This window comes from Lissotriton vulgaris, chromosome 2_1 (assembly GCF_964263255.1).
Source record: "Lissotriton vulgaris chromosome 2_1, aLisVul1.2, whole genome shotgun sequence".
In the NCBI taxonomy this organism is placed as follows: Eukaryota; Metazoa; Chordata; class Amphibia; order Caudata; family Salamandridae; genus Lissotriton; species Lissotriton vulgaris.
Window position 1 is genome coordinate 449,057,524 of NC_141687.1, and position 12,859 is coordinate 449,070,382.

The following is a 12,859-nucleotide window of genomic DNA, read 5'->3' on the forward strand; positions in this document are numbered from 1 at the left end:
TGCCCTGCTGGCCTGAGTCTGTGGCTGGCCGCTGTGTGGCAACTGGCGCGGCCCCGGATGTTGTGGCGACAGCTGCTGGGGGTGTGACCGCAGGTGTTGCTGGTGCGCCAGATGCAGGGGGTGTGACTGCTGGTGTTGCTGGTGTACAAGATGCAGGGGGCACAATGGTAGCTGCCCTGGCTGCGGCTCTAGGTGGAGCAGCGGTAGCAGGAGGCACAATGGTGGCTGGCCTTTCAGCGGCTGTGGGTGCTGCACCAGTCGCAGGGGGGACACTGCAGGTGGATCTTGCTGCTGGTGTTGATGCAGCGGCAGGGGCTGGTGCCTGGGTTGGTGGTGGCACCTCCTCCTACTGGACCTCCTCATCGATTTGCAGCCTTTCGCTATCGCTGCTTTCGCCACCTGTGGGGGTAAGTGGTGGATCATTAGTTGCATGTATCTGGCAGACGTGCAGTTGCTACATGCATGCTGGGTGACATTCCCTGAATGGCTGTGGCTTTGTGTGCTTTGGGACCTGTCTGGCTGCATTGTGGTACTACAACATTGTGGCCACACTACATCTCCCACAATGCTTCAGGACATTCCTTGATGTGCAACTATGGCATGCCTATGGGACATTAGGGGAGCCTATTTGGTCATGGACATCCATAGGGGGCAGGGTCGCAGTCGCATGCCACTTACCTTGGGTGTCTTGGGTGGTGCGGGATGAGTCTAGTCGTGTAAATCCTACACAGGCCTCCTTCTCCAGGGTGTCCTCCACCTGGTCCTCCATGGCAGTATTGGGTGGGACAGTTGGTCCTCCTCCTCCAGTGCCCGAGGACTCCCCAAGGCGCGCCGCCACCTTCTCCTTGGCACTGCCTCAGAGGTCATACCAGCGCTTCTTTAACTTCTCGAGGGACCTGTCCGCCACTCCCACGGAGTTCACAGTCGAGGCAATCCCCTGCCATATCCTGCGCTTCTCTTGTTCAGGGACCCTCCTGGAATCTTTTCCAAACAGTCTCTCATGGTTTGCCACCACCCCCTCTATCAGGTGTTCTATATTTATTTATTTATTTATTTATAGCATTTGTAGAGCGCTTCTGCAACCCTACGGGCATCCTGGCGCTGTGTACATATTGCTGAAAATACTGTGCATCAGAGGAGGGGGATAGTATAAAGTTCTGGTGAGATTAAACATTGGGGAAGAGCCATGTTTTCACCTTTTTACGGAAAGCCATCAGTTCGTCTGTTTTCCTGATGTCGATAGGCAATTTGTTCCACAGATGGGCTGCGGCTATGCTGAAAGCTCTGCCACCATAAGTGGCTTTCCTGATCCTGGGTATGCTTATCAGGTTGGAAGATGAGGAACGGAGGGACCGTGTGGGTATATACCATTTGAATTTCTTTTGAAGTGGTCGGGGGCCCATTCCGTGTACTGCCCTAAAGACAATGCAGAAGGATTTAAAGCAGATCCTTTGATGTACAGGTAGCCAGTGAAGATCGGCTAGAGCGAGGGTGGTAGAGGATCTTCGCTCTCGGGAGAGTGCCAGCTTCGCTGCTGCCGCCTGGATGCTTTGCAGTCTGGAGATCAAATAGGCCGGGGATTCCAGAAGCAGAGCATTACAGTAATCCAGGCGGCTGAGAATGGTGCTCCTAACTATGGTGGTTCTGACCTGCGCTGGTAAGAGGGGTAGCAGCTTTCGCAGTCCTCTCATTAAAGCAAAGCAGCTACTCATCTGCTTGTTGACATTGGTCTCTAAGCTCAGACAGTCGTTAAAGCTGACTCCGAGATTCTTCACTAATTTCACTGGGGTTAATGACTCCCCCGAGTCCAAGGGCCAGAAATCGGTGGGTAGACTTCTGGTAATTCTGCCAACTGCGCAGTGCATTATTTCCGTTTTATCACTATTAAATTGTAGTGAGTTCTGGTTTAGCCAGAGTGTCATTTCTGCCATGCAGGTATGGAAAGCCGTGAGTGAGTTGGCCTGGGCACCATCAAGGGAAATCATCAGCTGCGTGTCGTCCGCATAGTTGATCACGCTAATACCGTGGGCCTTGATAATGCCCAACAGGGGTTGCATATATATATTAAAAAGTATCGGACTGATTGCGGACCCTTGTGGGACGCCATGTGGGACTTTAACAAATTCCGACTGATATGGGGGGATGGCTACTGCCTGCCATCTGTCTTTTAAATAGGAGTGAAACCAATCGAGCGCCACTCCGCCGATTCCAATGTTTTTTAGTCTTGTCAGCAGGATGTCGTGGCTCACCGTATCGAATGCGGCGGACAGGTCCAGCAGAATTAGGATTGCTGATTCCCCCCTGTCCGCCCTCATTCGCAGGTCATCCAGAACTGTCAGCAGAGCTGACTCGGTTCCGTGAGCTGGTCTGAATCCGAATTGCTCCTCTTCCAGGATGTTGTTGGTTTCTAGGAAGAGGGCAAGGGATCTGCTGACCCACCGCTCTATGATCTTTATAGGGTATGGCAGGAGCGATATAGGACGGTAGTTTTTTTTGCAGTTCGGGTCTAGATTAGGTTTCTTTAATAGGGGGGTAACAACCGCCAATTTCCATTCTTTTGGTACTGTGCCAGAAATGAGGGATTGATTGCAAAGCTGTTGCAATACTGGGAAAAGGTCATCCCTGAACTCCTTTACTATTTTGTGAGGCAAAGGGTTCAGAGGGGACCCTGAGGTTGTATTAAGAGCAGTTTTTGTGAAGTCTTGTTCTGTAAGGACTTTAAAATTTTCTAAGGTAGCCTTTGGGTTGGGTCGTCCTGCGTTGTCTTCGCTCTTATCCCTATTCTCGGGGTTACTATTATCCTGCTCAGAGGAGATGGAAGCACCCTTCATTCCCTCAATGATTTTAGTGATTTTTTCCTGAAAGAAAGAAGCTAGGTCATCGCATAATTCTTGTGAGGGCTTAGTTTGACTGTTCGCACAATCCGGATTGGATAACTCTCTGATTATCCTGAAAGTGTCACAGGACTTATTAGAGCTGTGGAGTAGTAAGTCGGCGAAATAGTTTGCTTTGGCTGCGATGATATCTTTTTTATATCTTACAATGGTTTGTCTCCATATCAGTTTCTCCGGTTCCGAGTAATTTTTTCTCCACATCCTTTCGGCGTTTTTACAGGCTCTTTTCAGTGCCTTCAGGTTATCCGTGTACCAGGGCGCGGAGGGTCTTCCTCTTTTCCTGATTACTTTCAGGGGTACAGTATCGTCGAGCTTTTTGGTTACTTCTTTACACAACGTGAGATAGTTAGTGGTGATGTCGTTCTCTGGGTTGAACGAATTCCCAATGTGATGGAGAGTGAACTTTCCTTTCTCTTTCCTTTTTAGCAGGCCTTTCCTGCTCCTGCTCCGAAAATTTTAATTTCCTTTTGCGCCCAGACGAGCTGCTGGTGCCAGGTGCAGGTTCCTCAGACATTGTAGCAGAGTTGTGGTTCTGTGGTTCTCTCCTGAATAGCTGCAGCTCTCCAACTTGCTCCCTCTCAGTCAGCCTCACTGTGGAGAATGGGGGTGGGAACCGGCAGCTTCCTGGTTGTGATGTCATCACTGGGCTCGAAATGCGACTTCCCGTTTTCCCGATCTCGCGAGTTTGCGATCTCGCAAATAGCGATATCGCAAATAGCGATATCGCTATTTGCGAGTTCGCAATCCCGGCGCGGGTAGCCGAAAATAGCGATTTTTCTGCGATTATCGGTCATCGCTAACGGAATTTGCGATCGCGTGCGAATCGCTTTTTTTTATCGCAATTCTTCATGAATTCGGATTTGCGATTTCTGAATAGCGATTCGCTTTTTTTCGCTATTACAGAATCGCAAATGCCGATTTTCATGAATATGGTGGATAGTTTCTATTTGTTTGTGTGGCAGTGGGCTTTCTCACATTTTTCTTTGACCACTTATGCACTGCTCCATTCTTTTTCAAAGATTTGACGCATTTGTTAGAGTTACAATCACTGCTCCCAATACTTTCCAATTAAGGTACCTATTAAAAACTCATTTTTGTATGATCAACCCCATTTTTTTGGCTGACTAGTATTGACGTTTTTTAAACTCTGCATACTGGGGTACTGCTCCCCTGTTCTCGGTTTATGTACTCTGACTCTAAAACACAATAACACTGGCTGATCCACAATTGGAATAGTTAGATTTCCAGTAAGGCCATATTATACGGTGCAGGGAATATACCAATGGCTTTAAAAAAATGTCATCATTAAATGTCATCTGTTAACTGAAGCAGATATTGTGCCATTCACTAGGCTGAGAAGGAAAGCATGGCTCCAGCCCTAGATATGTAGTCTGAATACTGCAGCTTTTAAACCTTTTAAAGAACATAGAACAACTGCAGCCACCTACATCCATAGGCCGGCGGAGAATAATAAATGTTTCAGAGGTGAGAGAAGGGAATGATAGAAAAGGGAAAAGTCATAAGACAGAAAAAGGAGAAGAAAGAGCTCCACAGCCAAAAATAGTGATCGTCACCCTTTGGTGCATTACATCTGCAACTGTGTCCTGCACAACATTGTTGTGTAAATTACTCCTCTAGGTGAACCGCCTCTGTGAGGCGGAGCACACACAGGTATACTGGACACTTCAGTTCGACAAACTCGCTCACTAGGAATCTAATGGCTGAGCCCTTGTACTATCAAAGTGCAGTAGCATGCACATAGCTCCTGCCATAAACCTTTCCATACACACAAGTTCCCACATTGTATGCAGCCAATCCAAGAAAGTTGGAACTGCGCCTGTGCCTCACCAGGATAAAATAATCTATTTGACTGCTTCCAGGGTCAAAGCAACAGCTCGTCAATGATAGAACAGTTAGGGGAAGGTCAGAGCATTGGGTAAGCCCAACAATATACAGGTTGCTAATATAGGCAGCACCGTCTCATAAATACTATCGACGTCTGATAGGACAGCTGAGCAAAACTGTTGGATTTTTGGGCAGCCCCACAATAAATGCGTTAAGGTGTCTTTCTGCCCACATTGTCTCCAACACTGCGTATCCCCACTTACCATCCACCCACAACTCTCACCGAATTGTAATACCAATAATGGGAAATCTTGAGAAAAATTGCTGCATGAGGATGTCCTTGTTCTAAGTATAATGTCCTGTCATTCTCTAATAGAGAATTCAAGCTCACATTCATTATCCTACCTGCGCTGCACTGGTGATTTAGCATGGCGTGAGGGTGCTGTGAGAAAGGTATACATGTCTGAAAGCAGTTGTTTGTCGGAGTTTCAGTGACAAACTACTTTTCGAACTCTGTCAGTTGGCAGCTAGCATGGGAGCATATCTGAGGTTGTGTGACCCAATGTCTCAGGGCGATGTATTTAATGTCAAAATAGAGGACCCCCTGCTACTTTTAATAGATCCTAGGGCAGACTAGCCAAACTCAAGTGGAATTTCTAGATATATTAATTTGACACAATAATGGTATTCTGGAGGTTGTTCTCTTTGTCAAGCCAACGGCACAAGACACTCTGTTGCATTACGACAGTTACCACTCGCGTGCCCAGAAACAAAGTATACCGTGTGGGGAGTTCCTTACATTGCGATGAAACTGTTCAAATCTGAAGACTTCGACCTACAAGCAACAACCATGAAGGCCAAATTTCTAGGTAGGGCCTACCCTCATAGATTGATCTGGGAATCGTACAAAAGAGCTAGATTCTATGATAGAGATTCACTTCTAAAAACAAATATTACTCCTATGGTTCCACAGCTAGTCTGTGTAACCAAACACTCAACAGTGCTAAAAAAATTCAGACACATTTTGAACAGCAATACTGATTAGGAACACAAACTTCTGAAACCTCTGCTCACTCACCGGATGAACAACAATATCAAAGACATTGTTTTATGGTCGAGGTTCATAGAGGGCATACCATTTATTCAGAAAATCATCGACGGAACCTTTAACTGTTCACAAGTCATGCGACACAGCCATTGAAGGATATACGTTTACCCAAAATGGATACACCATTACAGCAAAAAAATCTTTAACTGTAAAGCCAAAAATGTGATCGATATCCTACCTTGCCCATGCAGCCTGGGGTATGTGAGAAAAACATCACGTTCCTTCAAGACTCACCTCACTAAAAATCGATCTACAATTCGTTCCTCCAAGACAAATGCACCATTGTTGAAGCACTTTATGGATCGGAAGCTCATAACGAATGCCATTATTAGATGGGTTATAATCGAAAACATTGATGTAACTGATGAAAATAAAAGCGGTGACATCCATAAGAAAAGAGAAGTATTCTGGAATTTCGTCTTGGACACTCATAAGCGTGAACTCAACAACGAAATACCATGGGATAATGTAATACAGTACAATTCCTAATTATCATTCTTTCTGTGGATCGATGTTGAATACCTGTTGCAGACCAGGCTTGGATTTATATTCGCCTGATCATTGTATGCTCAGCAGTCCTTTGCCAGATACATCAAGTATTACATCATGACTAGGGATACAGTTTATTGTCTTAAGTTATTTAGCAATCCTCTCTATGGTATTGTTTACTTGCCTCCTTCTACTGATGAGATAGATTAAAAATTATCATTTATATTCATGCTTTAGGTAGTATCTAACTTGCGGTTAGTGTTCCAGTTGCTGTGCATGGAACATGATTGTACGCGATGATGTTATCGCGTAGCGCTACATTTAAAAAAAATCTTTACCCTGGCTGCCACCATCATTTATGACTATCTAATTGGACCACTGTCACTCATGTAAGTGACTTGTATCTGCTATTAAAAGCTGAAGGTACTGACACAGTTAAATAATGTTTTGGATTTGAACATATATATTTTTTTGGCCTGTAACATGGTTGGTAGTTACTGAACACATCCGCTCACTATTTCACTCCATTTATCTGGCTTCGTCCATTACTACATCTGTGTAAATGAGTTATACTAGGTATCTAGTGCCACATACATCTTTAAATCTTTATTGCCTTAAGGATAAAAACACATGGAAAACTTATCCCCACACTGATTGAGCCATATTTTAAATGAAATCATTTGGGTATTATTATTAGTCCATGTATGAATGCAGCAATCAACTTTTTAATTCTCTCCGCAGCTTTGGCTACTGAAGCTAACTACATAATATATCAATTGATAAGCCGTCATTTTTATTTATCTATTCATATTCTCCATATAGCACAACATAGAGTCATTGGCACCATAGGACTACTCGACGAAAAATACAGTGATGTGATTTTGTCCTCTGGAACTATCCACCAGCCACTCCCTGAGAAGCTGTATATATATCATTTTAAATTCCAACATAAGATCAAATAGGGGATTCATTTACATGCTGACCTACTGCCATCTCTTCACGATTAAGTCCTTAGAATGCTATGATCACCTTCTTACTTTCTGATGTTTTTCAGTTCATACAAGAATCTATTCATTCTAGTTCTGCGAGTTCATCCTTTGGCAACTTGGGCCCAAGTGCCACATATACATCATGTTCTATCCTACACAAGACTAGCAAGGTGATCCATTAATACCCTAACATTGCACTCATTGGGTCACAGAATTTTTGTATCACAATTATTACCCTTCAACTCATTGCTGTGTCTCTTTGTTTTAGTCTATAGAAGCATCTGTCCATTGCAGTTTTGAGAGCTCATCTTCGGCATACTGGGCACTAGTGCCGAGTGAACCTTGTGGAGTTACTTCTTTTCCATGTATCTTCTCATCCTCCAATTACGAAGTAGAGTCTTTCTGACTACCCTTTTATTGGCGAGACTTATGAGACCCTTGCTGTCTCCTTTAGAATTCACATATATTACCTATTGAAGTTTTATCATCTTCATCAATTTGGTCCTTGCTGCCCTCCTACGGTAAAACAACAAGTGATGGACCGAATGTGGATCAATGTCACACACTCAACCCAGTCCAAAGATCTGGGTCCAAATCCATCGTTTTTTTGCACTCCACACCACCCCGGGTTAGACAATGGCGATATGCAAATCAGCTCTGACCCTGTGCCCCATGGGAGTGTGCTGGGTATACTCAGACGTGAGTCCCAGGCTCTCCACACCACTGGAGTCAAGCTATCCAGGCTGAAGAAGGCTGATAGCCAGAAACCGGTCCTTGGATGCTTGATTCCGGTCTGGGAAAGACATGGCTTGGTGGTTCGGACTGGACTGTTCCCTTGAGGCACAGGGTCAGAGCTGATTTGCATATAGCCAGTGTCTAACCCAGGGTGGTGTGTAGTGCAAAAAAACGATGGATTTAGGCCCAGATCCTTGTACTGGGGTGAATGTATGACATTGTTCTACATTCTGTCCATCAACTGTGTTTATTGCAATTTTCACCCCGAGTGTGCTGGGTATACTCAGACGTGAGTCCCAGGCTCTCCACACCACTGGAGTCAAGCTATCCAGGCTGAAGAAGGCTGATAGCCAGAAACCGGTCCTTGGATGCTTGATTCCGGTCTGGGAAAGACATGGCTTGGTAGTTCGGACTGGACTGTTCCCTTGAGGCACAGGGTCAGAGCTGATTTGCATATAGCCAGTGTCTAACCCAGGGTGGTGTGGAGTGCAAAAAAATGATGGATTTAGGCCCAGATCCTTTTACTGGGGTGAATGTATGACATTGTTCTACATTCTGTCCATCAACTGTGTTTATTGCAATTTTCACCCCGAGTGTGCTGGGTATACTCAGACGTGAGTCCCAGGCTCTCCACACCACTGGAGTCAAGCTATCCAGGCTGAAGAAGGCTGATAGCCAGAAACCGGTCCTTGGATGCTTGATTCCGGTCTGGGAAAGACATGGCTTGGTAGTTCGGACTGGACTGTTCCCTTGAGGCACAGGGTCAGAGCTGATTTGCATATAGCCAGTGTCTAACCCAGGGTGGTGTGGAGTGCAAAAAAACGATGGATTTAGGCCCAGATCCTTGTACTGGGGTGAATGTATGACATTGTTCTACATTCTGTCCATCAACTGTGTTTATTGCAATTTTCACCCCGAGTGTGCTGGGTATACTCAGACGTGAGTCCCAGGCTCTCCACACCACTGGAGTCAAGCTATCCAGGCTGAAGAAGGCTGATAGCCAGAAACCGGTCCTTGGATGCTTGATTCCGGTCTGGGAAAGACATGGCTTGGTAGTTCGGACTGGACTGTTCCCTTGAGGCACAGGGTCAGAGCTGATTTGCATATAGCCAGTGTCTAACCCAGGGTGGTGTGGAGTGCAAAAAAACGATGGATTTAGGCCCAGATCCTTGTACTGGGGTGAATGTATGACATTGTTCTACATTCTGTCCATCAACTGTGTTTATTGCAATTTTCACCCCGAGTGTGCTGGGTATACTCAGACAAGAGTCCCAGGCTCTCCACACCACTGGAGTCAAGCTATCCAGGCTGAAGAAGGCTGATAGCCAGAAACCGGTCCTTGGATGCTTGATTCCGGTCTGGGAAAGACATGGCTTGGTAGTTCGGACTGGACTGTTCCCTTGAGGCACAGGGTCAGAGCTGATTTGCATATAGCCAGTGTCTAACCCAGGGTGGTGTGGAGTGCAAAAAAACGATGGATTTAGGCCCAGATCCTTGTACTAGGGTGAATGTATGACATTGTTCTACATTCTGTCCATCAACTGTGTTTATTGCAATTTTCACCCCGAGTGTGCTGGGTATACTCAGACGTGAGTCCCAGGCTCTCCACACCACTGGAGTCAAGCTATCCAGGCTGAAGAAGGCTGATAGCCAGAAACCGGTCCTTGGATGCTATATTCCGGTCTGGGAAAGACATGGCTGGTAGTTCGGACTGGACTGTTCCCTTGAGGCACAGGGTCAGAGCTGATTTGCATATAGCCAGTGTCTAACCCAGGGTGGTGTGGAGTGCAAAAAAACGATGGATTTAGGCCCAGATCCTTGTACTGGGGTGAATGTATGACATTGTTTTACATTCTGTCCATCAACTGTGTTTATTGCAATTTTCACCCCGAGTGTGCTGGGTATACTCAGACGTGAGTCCCAGGCTCTCCACACCACTGGAGTCAAGCTATCCAGGCTGAAGAAGGCTGATAGCCAGAAACCGGTCCTTGGATGCTTGATTCCGGTCTGGGAAAGACATGGCTGGTAGTTCGGACTGGACTGTTCCCTTGAGGCACAGGGTCAGAGCTGATTTGCATATAGCCAGTGTCTAACCCAGGGTGGTGTGGAGTGCAAAAAAACGATGGATTTAGGCCCAGATCCTTGTACTGGGGTGAATGTATGACATTGTTCTACATTCTGTCCATCAACTGAGTTTATTGCAATTTTCACCCCGAGTGTGCTGGGTATACTCAGACGTGAGTCCCAGGCTCTCCACACCACTGGAGTCAAGCTATCCAGGCTGAAGAAGGCTGATAGCCAGAAACCGGTCCTTGGATGCTTGATTCCGGTCTGGGAAAGACATGGCTTGGTAGTTCGGACTGGACTGTTCCCTTGAGGCACAGGGTCAGAGCTGATTTGCATATAGCCAGTGTCTAACCCAGGGTGGTGTGGAGTGCAAAAAAACGATGGATTTAGGCCCAGATCCTTGTACTGGGGTGAATGTATGACATTGTTCTACATTCTGTCCATCAACTGTGTTTATTGCAATTTTCACCCCGAGTGTGCTGGGTATACTCAGACGTGAGTCCCAGGCTCTCCACACCACTGGAGTCAAGCTATCCAGGCTGAAGAAGGCTGATAGCCAGAAACCGGTCCTTGGATGCTTGATTCCGGTCTGGGAAAGACATGGCTTGGTAGTTCGGACTGGACTGTTCCCTTGAGGCACAGGGTCAGAGCTGATTTGCATATAGCCAGTGTCTAACCCAGGGTGGTGTGGAGTGCAAAAAAACGATGGATTTAGGCCCAGATCCTTGTACTGGGGTGAATGTATGACATTGTTCTACATTCTGTCCATCAACTGTGTTTATTGCAATTTTCACCCCGAGTGTGCTGGGTATACTCAGACGTGAGTCCCAGGCTCTCCACACCACTGGAGTCAAGCTATCCAGGCTGAAGAAGGCTGATAGCCAGAAACCGGTCCTTGGATGCTTGATTCCGGTCTGGGAAAGACATGGCTTGGTAGTTCGGACTAGACTGTTCCCTTGAGGCACAGGGTCAGAGCTGATTTGCATATAGCCAGTGTCTAACCCAGGGTGGTGTGGAGTGCAAAAAAACGATGGATTTAGGCCCAGATCCTTGTACTGGGGTGAATGTATGACATTGTTCTACATTCTGTCTATCAACTGTGTTTATTGCCCTCCTACGGTAAGCACAATATTGATTTAATCTGGTTCATATCTATTATACTTTTTCTTTTATCTATTATATCTAATTGGGAATATACTTGGCACACCTTTCCTTTCTATGTTCACGCTTGTGCACCGGCAATTTCCTCTAGTTATGTACCACACAGGTATTGTTGACCACGGTGGAGGAGAACAGCTTTTCTCTCTTTTCTTTACTATCCCTACTGAGATCACTGTTCAGTCTTTTCCTTATCTTAGACACAGAGTAATAGAGGCTTGTATGTTGTATATATTAAAACGTTTTATCAAAGACTCAGTGTACATTGTTGTATTTATTGGTGTTTAGGAATCATTGTAGCTTGCCTGAAGAAGGCGGCCAGCACGTCGAAACACACGTAGAAATTAAGAAAATGTACCATTTAGCCACTTCTCTAAACCTTGATGCATTTTATTGTCTCTGTTCAGTGTCTAGATATAATTCTTTTTATAACTATTGTTTATTTTGCACTTTATACATGTTTGTCTATTGTATACACTAGTGTTGATTTACATTTTGTATGTAAATTTTACATACACTGAGTCTGTAATATCATGAGTGTGTTGGAATAGGTCTTTTAATATACTTGAAAATGTGTTCCCTAGGGGTGTTATGTTTCTGGGGGATGCAGTGCCAGGGGATATCAGGGGGTAAACCAGATCCAGACCAAAGCTGTGGAAAGTCCACCACTCCCATTTCATCAAAAAGGTCTCCTAGTCCCTTGCAGTTGCCTTCTTGCCATTTGACATAACCATACCCAGTCTCCACCAGAGGAAATTCTGGATGACCTAAAAAAGGGGTCAGAGGAGATGTTGGTGTGGAGAGGCTTCCCTTTTCTTACAACTTGTCTCAAGCCCCCATTGTTGCCCTTGTTATGGGTGAGATATATACTCCAATTGGTCGGAATTTCTTTAGAAGCAACAACACATTCCACACATGAATACCCGCGACTGAGCGATCGATTAAGCACCAGTCTTTCTCTGATGCCGTTCAGTACCATTCTATCATGTAGCGAAGGTGGGTAGACTGATAATCGCTTTCTAATTGAAGAACCCCCAATCCTTTTGTTTAAGATACATGTGTCTAGGGGCCGTGTAAACTTTCCTCCCACCCCATATGAAACTCACCTATAAATAGTTCTTGTTTGGCTAACACCAGATAAGTAAAGTCATTTCAACCACCACCAATCTATCGAGGCTGGATAATGTGCACCCTTTCTAATTCGATAGATCCGATCTCGTCATGGAAAGAAGGGTGGCATAGTTTCCTGTGCTGCATGCTCCTGTGTGGAGAAGATCTGAAAGGCTCAGGTATGTCAACCCCAGGGGGCCAACTGAAAGGGGAACTTGCCCGACAGTCATAACAGGTCTGCCCTGGAGATCATCAGGCTAAGGGCCTGTGCTTTCTGAAGGTTAGCTTTGAAGCCTGACACCTTGCCAAAGTCTGTCATTTCCTGTCAAAGGTGGGGCAAGGATGTGAATGGTTGCAGCAGAATCAATAGCATGTCATCTGTGTAAAGCGATTTTTTATGTTCCCTGTGTCCCATGTGTATACCAGTGATATCAGCATGTTGACAAATATGCTCCACAAATGGC